The sequence below is a fragment of the Somniosus microcephalus genome, chromosome 1 (genome assembly GCF_052327205.1).
Source record: "Somniosus microcephalus isolate GS21.2 chromosome 1, FLI_Smic_1.0, whole genome shotgun sequence".
Lineage (NCBI taxonomy): Eukaryota > Metazoa > Chordata > Chondrichthyes > Squaliformes > Somniosidae > Somniosus > Somniosus microcephalus.
The window spans coordinates 81,026,022-81,046,153 of NC_140987.1; the positions used below are offsets into that span (position 1 = coordinate 81,026,022).

The window sequence follows — 20,132 nt, forward strand, 5'->3', positions numbered from 1 at the left end:
TATACTCCATCTGCCACCTTACTGCCCACTCACTTAGTCTATCTATATCCATTTGCACACTGTGTTCTCCTCACAGCTTACTATCCCACCTAGCTTTGTATCATCAGCAAGCCTGGATACATTACACTCAGTCCCTTCATCTAGGTCATTAATATAGATTGTAAATAACTGCAACCCCGACACTGATCCTTGCAGCACCCCACTAGTTACAGCCTGCCAACCTGAAAGATCTGTTTATCCCTACTCTGTTTTCTGTCCGTTCACCAATCCTCTATCCATGCTACTATATTACCCCCAACCCAGTGAGCCCTAATCTTGTGTAATAACCTTTTATGTGGCACCTTATCGAATGCCTTTTGGAAATCCAAATATACTCCATCCACTGGTTCCCCTTCATCTACCCTGCTAGTTACATCCTCCTGAAGCAAGAGTTTTGGAAGATCATGCATCTGCAACTTCCTCACCTACTGGTTTTAATACCCCGAGGTGGAAACCATCATGTCTTGGAGATTAGTCAATCTTCAGTCTCATTATTTTCTCCATTACAAAAAATATATACTTTTATTAAATCTAGTAAGGTCCTCCCCTCGATTTATTTTTATTTTTCCTCGTATCTCACATACTTTATATCGGTCATCCCAGTAAAGGAAGAGGATAAAGTAATTATTTAGCAAGTCTGCTATTTCCTTATTTTCATAACATAAGAACATAAGAAATAGGAGCAGGTGTAGGCCATTCGGCCCTTCGAGCCTGCTCCGCCATTCAATGAGATGATGGCTGATATTCTGCCTCAACTCCATTCACCAGCCCTATTGCCATATCCCTTGATGCCCTTACTAGTCAGAAATCTATCGACTTCTGTTTTGAATATACCCAATGACCGAGCCTCTGGGGTAGAGAATTCCAAAGATTCACCACCCTCTGTGTGAAGAAATTTCTTCTCATCTCAGTCCTGAATGGCCTACCCTTTATCCTGCGGCTGTGGCCCCTGGTTCTAGACTCCCCAGCCAAGGGAAACATTCTCCCAGCATCCATCCTATCGAGCCCTGTAATAATTTTGTATGCCTCAATGAGATCCCCTCTCATTCTTCTGAATTCAAGACAATACAGGCCTAGTTTACTCAATCTCTTCTCATACGACAGTCCCGCCATCCCAGGAATCAATTTCGTGAACCTTTGTTGCACTCCCTCTATGGCAAGTATATCCTTCCTTAGGTAAGGAAACCAAAATTGTACACAGTACTCCAGGTGTGGTCTCGCCAAGGCCCTATATAATTGGAGTAAGACTTCTTTACTCCTGTACTCAAATCCTCTTGTAATGAAGGCCAGCATACCATTTGCCTTCCTAATGGCTTGCTGCACCTGCACATTCACTGTCAGTGACTCATGTACAAGGACACCCAGGTTCCTTTGAGCATCTGCATTCCCCAATCTTTCACCATTTAGGAAATACTCTGCCTTTCTGTTTTTTCTACCAAAGTGGATAACTTCACATTTATCCACATTATAATCCATCGGTCATGTTCTCCCACTCACTGAGCCTGTCGAGATCCCCTTGAAGCCTCTTCACATCTTCACAACTGATACTGCACCTAGCTTTGTTTCATCAGCAAATTTGGAAATGTTACATTTAGTCCCCTCATCCAAATCATTGATATAGATTGTGAATAGCTGAGGCCCAAGCACCGATCCTTGCGCTATCCCACTAGTAACAGCCTGCCATCCTGAAAAAGACGCGTTTATCCCTACTCCGTTTTCTGTCTGTTAACCAATTCTCAATCCATGCTAGTATATTACCCCCAATTCTATGTGCCCTAATTTTGTTCACCAACCTCTTGTGTGGGACCTTATCAAAGGCCTTCTGAAAATCCAAATACACCACATCTATCAGTTCCCCTTTGTCTACTCCACTAGTTACATCCTCAAAGAACTCCAATAGGTTTGTCAAACAGAACTTCCCTTTCATAAATCCATGTTGACTCTGCCCAATCTTACTATTAGTTTCTAAGTGCCCAGTTATTGCATCCTTTATAATAGAATCCAGCATTTTCCCAACTACTGATGTGAGGCTAACAGGTCTATAGTTCCCCCGTTTTCTCTCTCCCTCCTTTCTTAAATAGCGAGGTTGTAGCGGTACCACCGAGTGTCCCTTACTTACTGTACATAATTCTCTTTAAGGTTTATATAGAGTTTGCATGTACGGGGCGTTGCCCCTTTAAGAGAGCGGGTAAACGCGATGACGTCACGTCGCCAACCAAGTGACTGCCCAAGAGCGCGGGCAAACGTGATGACGTCACGTCGCAGATCGCGTGACCACCCCAAGCGCGGGAAAACGCGATAACATCACGACGCAAACGACCGGACTGCTTATTCAGTCCTCGTGGCATCCCTGTTGGGGAAAGACCTGCTCCATGGCTCTCCTGCATCGATCTTTGTTGTTTTCTGGAATTCATCTAAACCTACATTAAAGACCTGTTTGATTGTTCTCCTGAGTTCGACCTCCGTTATTAGTTAGGAATACGACAATTCCTACAAGGTTACATTTGCTATCCTCCAATTACAATATCATCTGCATCTGTCTTTAAGGTACCCACATTACCCTTTTTCTCTTAATATACTTGTAAAAATGTGGTTATCATTGATACCTCTCAAGTTTTTTTCTTGTATTCCTTTTTGCAACTCTTACTACTTCCTTTGTATCTCTTTGCTGCTTTATATCTATCCCAGTCCACGGAATTGCCACTATTATTTGCATTTATGTAAACCCATTCTTTTAGTTTTATACTGTCTCTCAGTTCACTTGTTGACCAAGGTTGCTTAATTACACAAGTAGAGCTCTTGCCCTATAGGGGTAGGTACAGGTGTTGTATTGGACCAAACACTTCTTTGAACACCACCCACTGATCATCTGCAGTTCTACCCATTAACAGTCCCGCCCAGTTTACTGTGGTCAATTTCTGTCTCAACCCTCCAAAGTCAGACTTGCCTAAATTTAAAACATTAGTGCACCCTCTCAAACCTAATATTGAATTCAATCATGTTATGGTCACTGTTGGCGACGTGTTCCCTTTCGGTTAGATTGTTTACTAATTCTGGGGTAAATGACCCAGGTAATGTAGAAGAAATGGAAGTCATAGCACCCTCAGGGGACAGCAGCCACAGTTTAATGATCAAGGAGTCAGAAATACCCCAAACCACAGGCAGAGGTATAACTTTAAAAGCACTAAATTCAATGAAATGATGGAATAATAAAGCAAATTGATTGGGTGTGCAATAAAACTTCAGTAATGCATAAATGGATCGTTAAATCTAAGCTTGTTGGTTAAATACATAGCCAGTCAACAAGCTCAGACTAAACAAAGGAGATCCAAAATTAATTAACAAATAAATGGAGAGTGATAAAGAGAGAGAAAAAACACCCTCTCGAAATCCTGCAGGGAGAAAGGGAAAGGGCGTCATGAATACAAAAAAAGGCAGAAACAGGAGAGCTAGAAAAAAAAGAGCAGCAGAGGCTAAACATATATCCGTTTAAAAAAAACTCAGTTCTACAACAGTCATTGTGGAGAGGAAGTCCCGTCTTTAGAGAGGAAACCCTCCATCGTGTTGTGTGGCACTACCACCGTGCTAAATGGGATAGATTCAGAACAGATCTAGCAGCTCAAAACTGGGCATCCATAAGGCACTGTGGGCCATCAGCAGCAGCAGAATTGTATTCTTCCACAATCTGTAACCTCAGTAAAAGGACAGTCAATGAACAGGCATAAACCATAAAAGATACGAATGGAATCAAAATTGAGGAGAAGCACAAGATAGTAAAAATTCTAACAGATTATTTCTTCAAGAACGAGGGGCCATAGATACAAGATAAATGCAAGAGATTTAGAACAGAGGGCAGGAGAGACTTCTTTGCACACAGATGTGAGGATGTGGAATTCTCTTCCAGGGTTAGTGGTTGAGACAGAAACTATGTCAACATTCAAAATTAGATTGAATAGGTGGAAAAGCGATTGAAGGCATATGGGAACAGGGTGGGCAAATGCAATTAGAAATATTTGCTCATGTGGAGGGTAAACGCCAACATAGACTGGTTGGGCCAAATGACCTATTTTAATGTTGTAACTTCTATGTATTTCTACATAAGTCACCAGGGAAAGAAGATAATAATTGCAAAGTTCGGGAAAAAAATTATGGAGGAGATGATGTCAAAAGGCACCAACAACCATTATGCCTGATTAACTGGACACCAGGGAGGTACCAGTAGTTTGGAAACAAGCCAATGCGGTACCCAAATTCAAAACAGATGGACAACACAGACATCAGCAACTATAATGTCACTTACATTCAGTGTAAATAATGAAATTGATTATCAGGTGCAAACATGTGGGTTACCTATACAATGATAAATGCACTATATAGGTGTAAGTGTTAACATAGAAAAGCATTCCAAGATGCTTCAAGGGCAAAATCAAAAAAGACATCGAGCCAAAGAAGATTTGTTAGGAGTGATCAAAAGCGTCGTTAAGGAGGAGGTTTTTAATTGGGTCTTGGAGGAGGAGACACAGACTGGTTTAGGGAAGGAATTTCAGAGCATGGGGTCCTAGATTGCTGCAGGCATGGCCATCAATGGTAGGGCAAAAGGAGTGATGCTCTGGGTGGGGAACTTCAAAGTCCATCACCAAGAGTGGCTCGGTAGCACCACTACTGACAGAGCTGGCCAAGTCCTGAAGGACATAGTTGCCAGTCTAGGCCTGCGACAGATGGTGAGAACACCAACACGAGGGAAAAATCTACTTGACCTCGACCTCACCAATCTACCTATCGCAAATGCATCTGTCCATGACAGTATCGGCAAAGTGACCACCGTACAGTCATTGTGGAGACGAAGTCCCGTCTTTACACTGAGGAAACCCTCCATCATGTTGTATGGCACTACCACCATGCTAAATGGGATAGATTCAGAACAGCTCTAGCAGCTCAAAACTGGGCATCCATGAGGCGCTGTGAGCCATCAGCAGCAGCAGAATTGTATTCCACCACAATCTGTAACCTCATGGCCCGACATATCCCTCTCTCTACTATTACCATCAAGCCAGGGAACCAATCCTGGTTCAATAAGGAGTGTAGAGGAGCATGCCAGGAGCAGCACCAGGTGTAACTAAAAATGAGGTGCCAACCTGGGGAAGCTGCAACACAGGAATACATGCATGCTAAAAAGCCGAAGCAGCATGCTATAGACAGGGCTAAACGATCCCACAATCAACAGATCAGATCAAAGCTCTGCAGTCCTGCCACATCCAGTCATGAATGGTGGTGGACCATTAAACAACTAATGGGAGGAGGAGGCGGCTCCATGAATAACCCCATCCTCAATGATGGTGGAGCCCAGCACGTGAGTGCAAAAGACAAGGCTGAAGCATTTGCAACCATCTTCAGCCAGAAGTACCAAGTGGATGATCCATATTGGCCTACTCCCGAGGTCCCCATCATCACAGAACCCAGTCTTCAGCCAATTCGATTCACTCCACGTGATAGCAAGAAACGGCTGAGCACACTGGATACAGCAAAGGCTAAGGGCCCCGGCAACATCCTGGCTATCGAGCTGAAGACTTGGGCTGAAGACTTGTGCTCCAGAACTAGCCGCGCCTCTAGCCAAGCTGTTCCAGTACAGCTACAACACTGGCATCTATCCAACAATGTGGAAAACTGCCCAGATATGTCCTGTCCACAAAAAGCAGGACAAATCCAATCCGGCCAATTACCACATCATCAGTCTACTCTCAATCATCAGCAAAGTGATGGAAGGAGTCATTGACAGTGCTATCAAGCGGCACTTACTCACCAATAACCTGCTCACTGATGCCCAGGTTGGGTTCTGCCGAGGCCACTTGACACCCGTCCTCATTACAGCCTTGGTCCAAACATGGACAAAGGAGCTGAATTCCACAGGCGAAGTGAGAGTGACTGCCCTTGACATCAAGGCAGCATTTGACCGGGTGTGGCATCAAGGAGCCCTAGTAAAACTGAACTCAATGGGAATCGGGGGGGTTTATTGACTGTTTATTTGTTACTTCACAGTGCATAGTGTTTGGTTGGCTTTGTAAGTACTTGCTCGATTGTGTAAAACATTGAAGCTTGATTATAAATAAAAACAGAAAATGCTGGAAATACTCATGTCAGGTAATGGTTGGAGTCATACCTAGCACAAAGGAAGATGGTTGTGGTGGTTGAAGGTCAATCATCACAGCCCCAGGACATCGCTGTAGGAGTTCATCAGGGTAGTGTCCCAAGCCCAACCCTCTTCAGCTGCTCCATCAATGACCTTCCCGCCAACATAAGGTCACAAATGAGGATGTTCGTTGTGAAAAGCACTGAACACTGTGCAGTCATCAACTCCTCAGATAATGAAGCACTCCATGCCTGCATGCAACAAGACCTGGACGACATTCAGGCTTGGGCTGATAAGTGCCTGGATGAGTGCAGCTCTAACAACACAAGAAGCTCGACACCATCCAGGACAAAACAGCCCGCTTGATTGGCACCCCATCGACCACCTTAAACATTCAGTCCCTCCACCGTACCGTGGCTGCAGTGTCTACCATCTACAAGATGCACTGCAGCAACTCGCCAAGGCTTCTTCGGCAGCACCTCCCAAACTCGTGACTTCTTCTACCTAGGACAAGAGCACCAGGCGCATGGGAACACCACCACCTCCAAGTTCCCCTCCAAGTCACACACCATCCTGACTTGGAAGTATATCGCTGGGTCAAAATCCTGCAACTCACTCCATAACAGCACTGTGGGAGTACCTTCACCATACAGACTGCAGCAGTTCAAGAAGGCGGCTCACCACCACCTTCTCAAGGGCAACTAGGGATGGGCAATAAATGCTGGCCTTGTCAGCGATGACCACATCCCATGAATGAATTAAAAAAAAAAATTATACTTCATTCTCTGGAATGGGTCTTGAGGCCACAACCTATTGACTCAGATGCAAGAATGCTACCACTGAGCCAAAGCTAACATAAACAAAGAGCCAATGTTAAACTTGTACAAGACTTTAGTTAAGCCACAGTTGGAATATTGTGCACAATAATGAGCACCCGATTATAGAAAGGCTAAAAAAAGCAATGGAAAAGGTGCAGCAATGGTTTTCTAGCATGAGGGCTCACTATTACAGAAAACTCCCAGAAGTAGAGTATTTTTCCCCATTGGAGCAGAGAAGGTTGAGAGGTGACCCGAGAAAGGTCTTTAAGAACATGATTGATTTGTGGACCAGTGGAATCAGTCAGTAACAATAGGGCACAAATTCAAGATAATCATAAAATAAAATGAATGTGGTGAGGAAAAATGTCAGAGGTCAGCCAGAATGTAAAATTCTCTACTTCAACAACAGTTTGTTGCACAGCCCATGAATTATTATAAAAAGAGAATTAGAGAGTTGCTTGAAAAGGAGGAATATTAAAAAGTGCATGGGGAGCAAGCAGGGAGAGTGATTAGACTCAAAATATTGGCACAGACTTGATGGATTGAATGACCCGTAATATGCGGTCATTGGGGAAGCAAAGACAGTCGCTACTGGCCCCGAAGTTAGCTTCCCACAAAGATCTTATGATCTCTGTGACAAGTTAGGCTTTTCCGATGTGCAATTGAAATCAACATAGCATAGTGGGAATCCCACAAGTTGTCTAAGCAGCCAATCACATTGCAGAATTCTCACAGACAGGGAACCAGGAAATAGAAAGCACTAATAATCACTTTTTTAAAAATTTAGAGAGAGCGAAATAAAGATTGTGACATATACATTGGGTTAAGGTAGAAGCTGAAATATCATGAACAAACTTTAAAAATTTTTTTTTAATTCATTTTAAAATCTAATAATTTTTAACTTAATGGAGAAATTTGACATTCCACCAATATAAAATTAGTTTTTCAGGGCCAGAATGGTTCTTGGAGTAGTTATTACTCAGATCGCTGTTAAAAACCCAGTTACACCTCATTTGAATGGGTCTAACTTTTTATGGGGTTTCTAACAGCGACATTTGTTCAGAAACGGGAAGTTTTTTTTGTCAGATCAATGATTTCACTGATTGCCTGGCTTTTGGGGAGAAGGGGGGTCCACAGCGCAGCCTGTGGAGGGGCAGTGAATGAGAGACCGCAACTTCAGGATTTCCACGTTAGGCTGCGCGTGCGCTATATCCTGAAGTTGCGGTCAGTTTCAAAGGCGAAATGACGGCAAACGCTGCCAGTTTGCCGTCATCAGAACTGCAAGTTCCGGGCAAATATACTATTTCTGTACTTTAACATACTCTGAATTTAGACTCATATTATTCAACTTATTCCACTATTTTTCACTGTCAGCTTGACTTGGTGATGGGCAGCGCTCTCACCCAAATAAGAAAGTTGTGGGTTCAAGTCCCACTCCAAAGCTAGATTAACACTCCAGTGCAGTACTGAGAGAGTGCTGCACTGGCGGGGATGTTGTCTTTTAAACCTCCCCGATGGGTTCCCCGGCATTATTCCAAGAGCAGTGGAGCGTCCTGGTGTCCTGAACAATATTTATCAACCAACACCTACAAAACTAGAGTGACAGCACTCCAAAGTAACCAATCAATTGGCTGTGAAGTACTTTAGGACGTCCCGGGGGCGTGAAAGTTATTTCTTACACAAAATTAAAAGATACAGGTTTAGCCCATCTCCAGCGCAGCCCTGCCAACAGGACATTTCTTAACGCACCCCCTCGGATGACAGTCGCTCCTCCCTCTCCAAAAAAAAAGGGGGCGACCTACCCCAAGTACTAGACCTTCGATCCTGCCTCAATCCAGGCCAAGTCCCCAATGTAAAGGTGACCCTCGCGCGTCATATCAACCCGAACCCGAACCCGAACCCGGCACGACCCTCCCTCCCCTTGTGCCGCGTTTATGTCCAGGGGTGGGGGATCTCTCTCCCAAACCAACAACCACGTCCGTGTCCCGGAGACAGTTCCCACCCGGGACGTCTCTATGTGCCGCGATCCCGCTCGTTGTGTGTAGATGTGGGACTATCCCTGTGAATTTACCTGGCTCTCGGTGTCTGTGTGCTCGGCTCGGCTCCTCGCGCCCGTTTGATTTTTGAATCCGCTCGAGCCCAACGATCGAATTTCCCTCCTCCAATCATAACTTCCGGTCCGAGGCGTAGGCTGGCCAATCAGATCGGAACCGACACGCAGGCTCGGTGTGAGTGCGGTCCCGGAGTGGCCGTGCCGGGCGGCGCGGAGAGCGACTCAGCTCACTGGGTCCGATCAATGCGTTAGGCACAGCTCGGTAACAAACCCAGGCACCGATACTAAATAAACATTCTCCGACTTATTTCTCTCTGCCCCCGCTCCCCTTCGTTTATTCCCCACAACCCTTTCCTCTCCGTCCCCCTCCGTTTCGCCCCCACCCTGGCCCCGTCCCTCTCTCTCCCCCCCACCCCTCGTCTTGCCCCCCCATCTCACCTCACCCTCGTCTCACCCCTTCCCTCCCCCCGTCTCGTCTCGCCCCTTTGCTCCCCCATCTCGTCTCGTGTTGCCCCGTCTCATCTCGCCCCTTCCCTCCCCCGTCTTGTCTCGCCCCTTCCCTCCCCGTCTTGTCTCGCCCCTTCCCTCCCTGTCTTGTCTCGCCCCTTCCCTCCCTGTCTTGTCTCGCCCCTTCCCTCCACGTCTCGTCTCGCCCCTTCCCTCCACGTCTCGTCTCGCCACTTCCCTCCCCGTCTCATCTTGCCCTTTCCATCCCTTGTCTCGTCTCGCCCTTTCCCCATCTCGTCTCACCCCCTTCCCCCATCTCGTCTCACCCCCCCGTCTCGTCTTGCCCCCCTACGTCTTATCTCGTCTCCCCTCCGTCTCATCTCGCACCCCCCCTCCGTCTTGCCCCACCCCTTCCCTGTCTCGCCCCCCCTCTTCCCGCCGCCTCATCTTGCCGCTCCTCTCCATCTTATTTCGCCCCACCTCCCCGTCTCGTCTTGCCCCACCTTCCCCATCTCGTCCACCCCCATCTCGCCCCTTCTTTCCGCCATCTCATCTCGCTGCTCCTCTCCCCGTCTCATCTCGCGCCCACCTCCACCCGTCTCGTCTTGCCCCACCTCGCCGCAACCCCCTCCCGACTTGTTCCACCCCTCCTCCCTGTCTTGTATCGTCTTCGCCTTGCCCCCATCTCGTCCCCACCTCAGCCCCCGTCTCCTTCCCTCAGCCCCCATCACGCCCCCCTCCCCATCTCGCCTCCCCGTCTCGCACCCTCCTCCCCCATCTCACCTCCGCCCCTCCCCTCCTCCCTGCCTTATATCATCCTCGTCGACCTCGCCTTGGCCCCCATCTTGATGCACCCCATCTCGTCCCCCCTCACCCACCCCGTCTCGCCCCCACCCCCCTCTCCGTCTCGCCCCATCCCCTCTCCGTCTCGCCCCCACCCCCCCCTCTCCGTCTCGCCCCCCCACCCCCTCTCCATCTCGCCCCCACCCCCCTCACTGTCTCGCACCAACCCCCTCTCCGCCTCACCCCCCACCGTCTCGCCCCACCCCCTCGCTGCCTCGCCCCAACCCCCTCTCCGTCTCGCCCCAACCCCATCGCCCCCACACCCCCCTCTGTCTCGCCCCACCTCCTCTCTCCGTCTCGCCCCACCCCCTCTCTCCATCTCGCCCCACCCCCTCTCTCCGTCTCGCCCCACCCCCCTCTCTGTCTCGCTCCACCCCCTCTCCATCTCACCCCACCCCCCATCTCACCCCACCCCCCGGCTCGCCCCCACCCTCCTCTCCGTCTCGCCCCACCCCCCTCTCCGTCTTGCCCCACCCCCTCTCCATCTCGCCCCACCCCCCCTCTCCGTCTCGCCCCACCCCCCCCTCCGTCTCGCCTCACCCCCCTCTCCGTCTCGCCCCACCCCTCTCTCCGTCTCGCCCCACCCCCTCTCCGTCTCGCCCCACCCCCTCTCCGTCTCGCCCCACCCCCCTCTCCGTCTCGCCCCACCCCCCTCTCCGTCTCGCCCCACCCCCCTCTCCGTCTCGCCCCACCCCCCTCTCCGTCTCGCCCCCACCCTCCTCTCCGTCTCGCCCCAACGCTCCTCTCCGTCTCGCCCCAACCCCCCTCTCCGTCTCGCCCCAACCCCCCTCTCCGTCTCGCCCCAATCTCCTCTCCGTCTCGCCCCAACCCTCCTCTCCGTCTCACCCCAACCCCCCTTTCTGTCTCGCCCCAACCCCCCTCTCCATCTCGCCGCAACCCCCCTCTCCGTCTCGCCCCAACCCCCCTCTCCGTCTCGCCCCAACCCTCCTTTTGACAAGGTTCCACACAAAAGATTACTGATCAAGATAAAAAATCACGGGATGGGTGGAAGATTGGCTATCTAACAGAAAACAAAGAGTTGGGATAAATGGTTTGTTCTCAGGCTGGCAATCAGTAACTAGTGGTGTTCCGCAGGGGTCAGTGCTGGGACCCCAACTCTTTACAATCTATATTAACGATTTGGAGGAAGGGACCGAGTGCAACATATCCAAGTTTGCCGACGATACAAAGATGGGAGGGAAAGCAGTGAGTGAGGAGGACATAAAAAACCTGCAAAAGGACATAGACAGGCTAAGTGAGTGGGCAGAGATTTGGCAGATGCAATATAATGTTGGAAAGTGTGAGGTTATGCACTTTGGCAGAAAAAATCAAAGAGCAAGTTATTATCTAAATGGAGAGAAACTGCAAAGTGCTACAGTACAAAGGGATCTGGGGGTCCTGGTGCATGAAACACAAAAAGTTAGTATGCAGGTGCAGCAGGTGATCAGGAAGGCCAATGGAATCTTGGCTTTTATTGCAAGGGGGATGGAGTATAAAAGCAGGGAGGTCTTGCTGCAGTTATACAGGGTATTGGTGAGGCCACAGCTGGAATACTGCGTGCAGTTTTGGTTTCCATATTTAAGAAAAGATATACTTGCTCTCGAGGCGGTTCAGAGAAGGTTCACTCGGTTGATTCCAGAGATGAGGGGGTTGACGTATGAGGAAAGGTGGAGTAGGTTGGGACTCATTGGAGTTCAGAAGAATGAGAGGCGATCTTATCGAAACATATAAGATTGTGAGGGGGCTTGATCGGGTGGATGCGGTAAGGATGTTTCCACTGATGGGTGAGATTAGAACTAGGGGGCATAATTTTAGAATAAGGGGCTGCCTGTAGTGTCCGCGTATCAATAATACACGGACTGCAGGAGACCAATAATAACAGGTATTTACTGAACAGAGGGTAAGCTTAAAACTGAAAGTACAGAAGCCTGCTATGGCTTTATATACAGGTGTGGTCACTGCCGGTACTACAGTATAAAGTCAGTTCTCTCTTAAAGGTACATACACAACAATTCCTCCCCTTTTAGATAAACAGTACATAACATTCATTTAACAATTAAATAATAACTAATTACAATTACAATTTTCTCTGTACTATATACATCAACTGAAATAATCATTTATAAGTTCAGTCTTTGAGGAGGCTTCCTGATCCTGACTGGATAGCGCCTTTCTCGAGTATCCTGTTCTTGCAGCGGAGTCGATTCTGGCTCATTGTCATTGGTTGGTTCGTCAGCTTCCAATACCACTGATTCTGAGGTAGACGCAATCTGTACTTCGGGTTCATTACCAGGTGCACATGCTCGTGGTATGGGTTTGGCTTGTTCCTGTGACTCTAGAATCTGGTCAGCATGGCGCCTCACGATGCTCTCTCCAACGTCCACTGTGTACATTAGTAGTCCCTGCTGTGTGCAAATCGTTCCTGGCTGCCATTTTTCTGTTCGGTAGCCGCGGGCCAAGACTGGTTGCCCTATCTTGAAGCTCCTGGTTGGCTTCCCATTGATGTGCTGGAATTGCTTATCCTCAACATCTCATCTTATGTTTGGTTTGAGCAAATCCAGGCGACATCTTAGCCTTCGGTTGAAGAACATTATGGCTGGAGCTTGGTTGGTGACTGCATGTGTCGCATTCCGGTAAGCAAACAAAAAATTATCCACCTTGTGTTGTAGTGGTATGTCGTCGTTATACATCACCTTTATTGCCTTTTTAAAGGCCTGAACAAACCTCTCAGCCAATCCATTTGTGGCTGGATGATATGGGGCAGATGTGTAATGTTTCACCACATTATTCCTCAGAAACCTCCGGAAATCCTCTGACACAAACTGTGGCCCATTGTCGGAGCAAATCTGTTCTGGCAAGCCATTCCTGGCGAAGATGGTCCGTAGGACTGCAATAGTTTTCTCTGTGGTGGTGGAGGACATTTTGATGACCTCCGGCCATTTCGAATGGGCATCCACGGCGATTAGGAACATTGAGTCCATAAATGGACCAGCAAAATCAATGTGTACCCATTGCCATGGAGATGAGGGCCACTCCCATGGATGTAGCGGGGCCTGTGGTGGAGCGTTTTGGACCTTCTGGCATCCTGTGCATCTCTTGGTCATATCCTCGATTTCTTTATCGATTCCCGGCCACCACACAAACGCCCTGGCTAGGCTCTTCATTTTTACCCCTCCCAGATGACCTCATGAAGCACATTGAGCACTCTATCTCTCAACTTGTGTGGAATTACCACTCGGGATCCACACATCAAGGTCCCCCGGCACACTGACAGCTGTTCTCTCCTTGGTGAGAATGCTGGCAACAGTGAGTCGCCATGTGCTGGCCATCCCTTCACCGTCAAATCATAGACCCGAGAGAGTGTCGGGTCATTTCGGGTTTCCTTCTCTATACTTGAGTTTGTAACAGGTAGACATTCGACTATGGTCAAATGGAATATCTCAACAGGGTCCACTGCAGGTGCTTCCTCTACCATAGGCAACGGTAGGCGCGACAGCCCATCAGCATTTCCATGCTGTTTCGTACCCTTGTACTCTATGTCGTACTGATGTGCCCCTAGAAAAAGTGACCATCTTTGCAGCCGTTGCGCCGTCATCACCGGAACGCCCTTCTTTGGGTTAAAAATGGAGACCAGAGGCTGATGATCAGTCAGTAGGGTGAATTTCTGCCTGTGCAGATAGTGATTGAACTTCTTCACCCCCCACACCAGGCTGAGGGCCTCCCTGTCAATCTGGGCATAGTTACGCTCGGCTGAGGTTAAGGAGCGCGACGCAAAGGCTATTGGCCTCTCTGAACCGTCAAGGAATTTGTGTGACAGCACCGCTCCAATGCCGTAGGGAGACGCATCACATGCCAACCCAATCGGTAGTGTTGGATTGTAGTGGGCCAATACTTCTTTTGAAGTGATTAGGCATTTATATTTCTGAAAGGCACGCTTACACTCATCACCCATTTCCATGTTACTCCAGTTTGCAGCAGGGCGTTCAGTGGGTGCAGAATTGTAGATAAATTCGGCAAGAACTTATGGTAGTAGTTCACCAACCCGAGGAACGACCTCAGTTGTGACACATTTTCCGGTGCTGGAGCCTTGACTACTGCCTCAATCTTCGTAAAGCGTTTCCCTCCAGATAGTGAGGCGAAAATATCTTCTATCCGTGGAAGTGGATATTGTACTGTGTGCAGGACTGGGTTCACAGTTCCCTTAAAGTCCCCACAGATGCGAACCTTCCTCGGATCCCCAGGCGTGCTGCTCAATGATTTCTTCATTACAGGAACGATGGGTGTGGCCCACTCGCTCCAGTCCACCTTGGACAGCACACCTGAACGCTCCAGACTCTCCAGCTCTGCTTCAACGGCTGGGCGGATCACGTATGGTACCGGTCTGGCCTTAAAACATTTTGGGTTTGCGTTATCTTCGATTTTTATCGTTGCCGTTACTCCTTTTAGAGTCCCAAGTCCTTGTTGGAACACCTCTTTCGCGTCAGTTAGAATTTTTGACAGTCGTCCAGGTGTGACGTCGTCATCCTTTTTATCAGTCACAGTTAGCGCTTGAATGGAATGCCAATCCAATTGTATTTTTCGGATCCATTCACGTCCCAATAATGGTGGTCCTCCATCTTGTATATATAGATACACTTTCTGTGTTTCCTTGCCGTTGTATTTAACTGACACCCTTATTTTTCCTCTGGGGTAGACTTTTTGGCCCGTGTATGTCTTCAATACAATGGACGTGTCCTTCAAGGGTATGTGTGAGAATAGCCGCTCATAGTCTCGTCGATTCATGACAGTTAGGGCTGATCCTGTGTCCAATTCCATCTTTACTTGAGACCCTGCTATCATGAGGGTGACCCAAATGGTTCGGTGATCCTCCTTTGCGATCACGTTGTGTAACTTTAGACAACTTAATCTCCTGCTCCCAGAGTCATTATCACTCTCCTGACCTTCTGAACTACCGTCTGTCATTTTTTTTACTTTCTTGTACTTTTCCTTAATAGTTCTTTTAGTGTTGGTTTTCTTTCCCGACCTGCAGACTCTTGCTATGTGTCCCATTTTCCCACATTGCCTGCATACTTTGTCCTTAAACCAGCAGTCCTTCTGATCGTGGGTTGTTCTGCCGCAGCGATAGCACTTTTCTGCTCCATACGCCATTTCGTTAGCGTTGTATTCTTGTGGTTTCTGTTGTATTTCCGCAGCTCCCCGTGCTGCTGCTTCATAGGATACTGCCATGCTGAAAGCCTGTTCTAGCGTCAGGTCCTTTTCCGAAAGTAGTCGTTTCTGGGTTCCTTCACTCTGGAGCCCGCAGACAAACTTATCCCTTAAGGTGTCTGCCAGTCCTGCTCCGAACTGGCAGTGCTTCGATAACTTGCGTAGTTCCGTAAGATAGTCAGCATTGCTCTCATCTTTGTGCTGGTTTCTTTTATGGAACTTGAATCTTTCTGCTATCCGCAGTGGTGTAGGGTTTAGGTGTTCCTGTAAGATATTAACAATCTCTTCAAAACTTTTCTCCATTCGTTTAGCTGGGGTAATTAAATTCCGCAATAGGCCATACGTTCTCGTGCCCATCAAATTTAATAATACCGACGCCTTCTTTCCATCGGCCACCTCATTTGCCTTGCAGTACACTTCAATTCTTTCCACATACGTGGTCCAGTCCTCTACCTCGTTGTCGAAAGCAGTGATACTGCCACTCTTCGGCATCTTGGGTGGTTTAAAATGGCGCCTCCCGCGCTTTTTCTTCTTCCCCAATGGATTAAAATGGTGCCTCCCGCGCTTTTCCTTCTTCCCCAATGGAATAAAATGGCGCCTCCCGCGCTTTTCCTTCTTCCCCTTGCTGCCACATTGCTCCTAGCGTTCTACAGGGTAATGGCGGCGACCCGCGGCTTCGGCGCGTCTCACTTTTCCTTCCCCTCGTTTTATTTTCTCTACGCTGCCCGGTTCTTGAGCACCGACCGCGCCCTGTGCGCTCCACCCTCTCGCTCTCTCTTTTCCTCCCGACGACGCTGCACGGCCCCTTTGCAGAGCTGCTCGATTGAGCTCGAGCCCGCCGCAGTCCGGAAGGGTCAGCGCACTGCCTGCTACCAGCACGATTTGCTGGAACACCTCGACTGGGGAGCCAAGCCCAGCTCTCCACAGCCTCCCCTGCAATTCTCCGAACTCCGATGGATCCCTGGGCGGTTGCCCGCGGTCGACGCCCGTTGCTCTGACTTCGACCTCCAAGAAGCTTCTTTTCAGGGAAAGATCCTCGTGAGGTGATGCAGTACTGCAGGTGAGTTCGAACCTGCTCGTTGCCAGTGTAGTGTCCGCGTATCAATAATACACGGACTGCAGGAGAACAATAATAACAGGTATTTACTGAACAGAGGGTAAGCTTAAAACTGAAAGTACAGAAGCCTGCTATGGCTTTATATACAGGTGTGGTCACTGCCGGTACTACAGTATAAAGTCAGTTCTCTCTTAAAGGTACATACACAACACTGCCCTTTCAAAACTGAGATGAGGAGAAACTTCTTCACTCAGAGGGTAGTAAATCTGTGGAATTTGCTACCCCAGAGAGCTGTGGAAGCTGCAACATTAAATAAATTTAAAATGGAGATAGACATTTTCCTAGCAGATAAGGGAAATAGGGGTTACAGGGAGAGGGCAGGGAAGTGGACGTGAGTCTAGATTCAGATTGTAATGTATATACCTTTAAGGGGGGAACTACTTTTTACAGCTCATGTATACTGTAGTACCAGCAGTGACCACACGTATATATAGCACTGAGTAGTAATCTGTACAGTTCAGTTCCAGAGTGAGCCATGTTGAGTAAACACCTGTTGTACCATTCTCCTGCAGTCTGTGTCTTACTACTGACGGACACAACTTTGGCGACGAGGCAAATTCGATCCTACCTGCAACTCTGCATCACCTCCCAGGGATTCGTTCCTGGAGACCAGTAGATTGGAGGTCAAGGCTAGAGACACGGGCGTCGACCACGGGCAACCGCCCAGTCATCCAGCAGAGACTCGAGAATTGCGGGGGAGGCTGTTGAGAGCCAGGCTTGGCTTTCCAGTCGCGGTGGTCCAGCGAAACAGGCTGGCAACAGGTAGTGCGCAGACCCTTCCCGGACAGCGGTGGGCTAGAGCCCGACCGAGCGGCACAGCAAAGGGCGGAGCAGCGTCGACGGGAGAGAGAGAGAGAGGGCAGAGCGCACAGGGCGCAGCCAGTGTTCAGGGGCCGAGCAGCGTCGAGGAGAGGGAGAGAGACACGCAGAAACCCGCGAGGCACCGCCATTGCCACGAGGACCGCCGAGAGTGGCGTTGCCAGCAGCGCAGGAGAAGCGCGCGAAACCTACAGGGCGCCGCCATTGCCACGAGGACCACCGAGAGCAGCGTTGGCAGCAACGCGGGAGGAAGGAAAGCGCGGGAGATGCCATTTTAAGCCATTTTAAACCACACCCAAAATGCCGAAGAGTGCCAGTATCACCGCATTTGACAATGAAGTCGAAGATTGGACTACATATGTCAAACGAATAGAGGTATACTGCAAGGCAAATGAGGTGTCAGATGACAAGAAAGCGCCGGTATTGTTAAATTTAATGGGTGCAAAGACGTATGGCTTATTACGAAATCTAGTAACCCCAGCGAAGCCAGTGGATAAGAGTTTTGGAGACATAGTGACGATACTACAGGAACATTTAAACCCCACACCGCTGCTGATAGCAGAAAGATTCAAGTTTCACAAACGGAACCAGCATAAGGATGAAAGCAATGCTGAATATTTAACAGAACTGCGCAAACTATCGAAACACTGCCAGTTTGGAATGGGACTGGCAGATACCTTAAGGGATAAGTTTGTGTGTGGGCTTCAAAGTGAAGGAACCCAGAAACGGCTTTTATCTGAAAAGGACCTTACGCTGGACAAGGCTTTCAGCATTGCGGTATCATATGAAGCAGCAGCACGGGGAGCTGCAGAGATACAACAGAGACCGCAAGAATATGGCACAAACGAAATGTCATACAGAACAGAGAAGTGCTATCGCTGCGGCAGAACAACACACGACCACAATGATTGCTGGTTCAAAGACAAAGTGTGCAGACAGTGTGGAAAAGTAGGACACATAGCACGAGTCTGCAGGTCGGGAAAGAAAACCAGCAATAAGAAATCTCCAAAAGAAAAGTACAAGAAGGTACATAAGGTGACGGAGAATAGTTCAGACGAACAAAAGAGTGATACCGACTCCGAAAGCAGGGAGCTGAGTTGTCTGAAACTACATAATATGATTAAAACGGAGGATCACCGAACCATTTGGGTCACTCTCAAGATAGCAGGAGTCCAGGTAAAAATGGAATTGGACACAGGATCAGCCCTAACAGTCATAAACCGACGGGACTACAAGCGGCTATTCTCACACATACCCTTGAGAGACACAAAAATTATTTTGAAGACGTACACGGGGCAAAAAGTCTACCCCAAAGGAAAAATAAGGGTGACCGTAATATATAACGGTAAGGAAACACCAAAACTAGACCTGTATGTATTGCAAGATGGAGGACCACCATTACTGGGACGTGAATGGATCCGGAAAATACAGCTGGATTGGCAGTCCATACAAGCACTGACTGTGGCTGCCAAAAAGGATGATGATGTCACACCTGGGCGACTGTCAAAGATCCTAACCGACGCGAAAGAAGTGTTCCAGCAAGGACTCGGAACACTAAAAGGCATGACAGCAACAATTAAAATCGAAGAAAACGCAAGCCCAAAATTTTTTAAGCCCAGACCAGTACCTTATGCGATCCGCCCAGCCGTCGAAGCAGAGCTGGAGAGTTTGGAACGTTCAGGAGTACTGTCCAAGGTAGACTGGAGCGAGTGGGCTACACCCATCGTCCCTGTGATGAAAAAGTCGTTGAGCAGCACGCCTGGGGAACCAAGGAAGGTTCGCATCTGTGGGGACTTTAAGGTAACAGTGAACCCAGTCCTTCACACCGTGCAATATCCACTTCCGCGGATTGAAGATATTTTCGCCTCGCTATCTGGAGGGAAACACTTCACTAAGATTGATCTGGCCCAGGCGTATCTGCAAATGGAGGTAGAAGAAGCATCAAAAAAATACCTCACAATCAACACCCATAAAGGTCTCTACCAATACAACCGGCTGGTATTCGGGGTAGCATCAGCTCCGGCTATTTGGCACAGGGCAATGGAACAAGTCCTGCAAGGGATCCCAGGGACCCAGTGTTATTTGGACGACATCCTGGTCATGGGCGAAAATGACAGTGATCACCTCGCCAACCTGGAGCAGGTGCTCACTAGATTGAAGGAATATGGGCTCCGAGCTAACCGCCCCAAATGCGAGTTTTTTAACAAACAGATCTCGTATTGTGGCCACGTTATCGATAAAGAGGGGTTACATAAGTCCCCAGAAAAGATTGAGGCAGTAGTCAAGGCTCCAGCACCGCAAAACGTGTCACAACTGAAGTCGTTCCTCGGGCTTGTAAACTACTACCATAAGTTCTTGCCAAATTTGTCTACAATACTACACCCACTGAACACCCTTCTGCACACTGGAGTGCCATGGAAGTGGAGTGACCAATGTAAACGAGCTTTCCAGAAGAGCAAAACACTAATCACATCGAAAGAGGTATTGGCCCATTTCAACCCAGCACTACCAATTCGGTTGGCGTGTGATGCGTCACCCTACGGCATTGGAGCAGTGCTGTCGCACAAATTCTCGGACGGCTCAGAGAGGCCAATAGCCTTTGCATCACGATCACTAACCTCAGCCGAGCGTAACTACGCCCAGATAGACAGGGAGGCCCTCAGC

General features: G+C 48.6%; 1 protein-coding gene across 2 annotated transcripts in view; it reads right to left on the minus strand.

Annotated features, from left to right (window-relative positions):
* Positions 1 to 9,240, minus strand: part of melk (maternal embryonic leucine zipper kinase) — a 148,677-nt gene extending 139,437 nt beyond the window's left edge. For both annotated transcript variants that reach the window (XM_085983708.1, XM_085983701.1), the window contains exon 1: positions 9,056 to 9,240. The gene's annotated coding sequence lies outside the window, so the exon portion shown is untranslated. The remainder of the gene's footprint in view (positions 1 to 9,055) is intronic.
* Between the last annotated feature and the right edge of the window lie 10,892 nt (positions 9,241 to 20,132).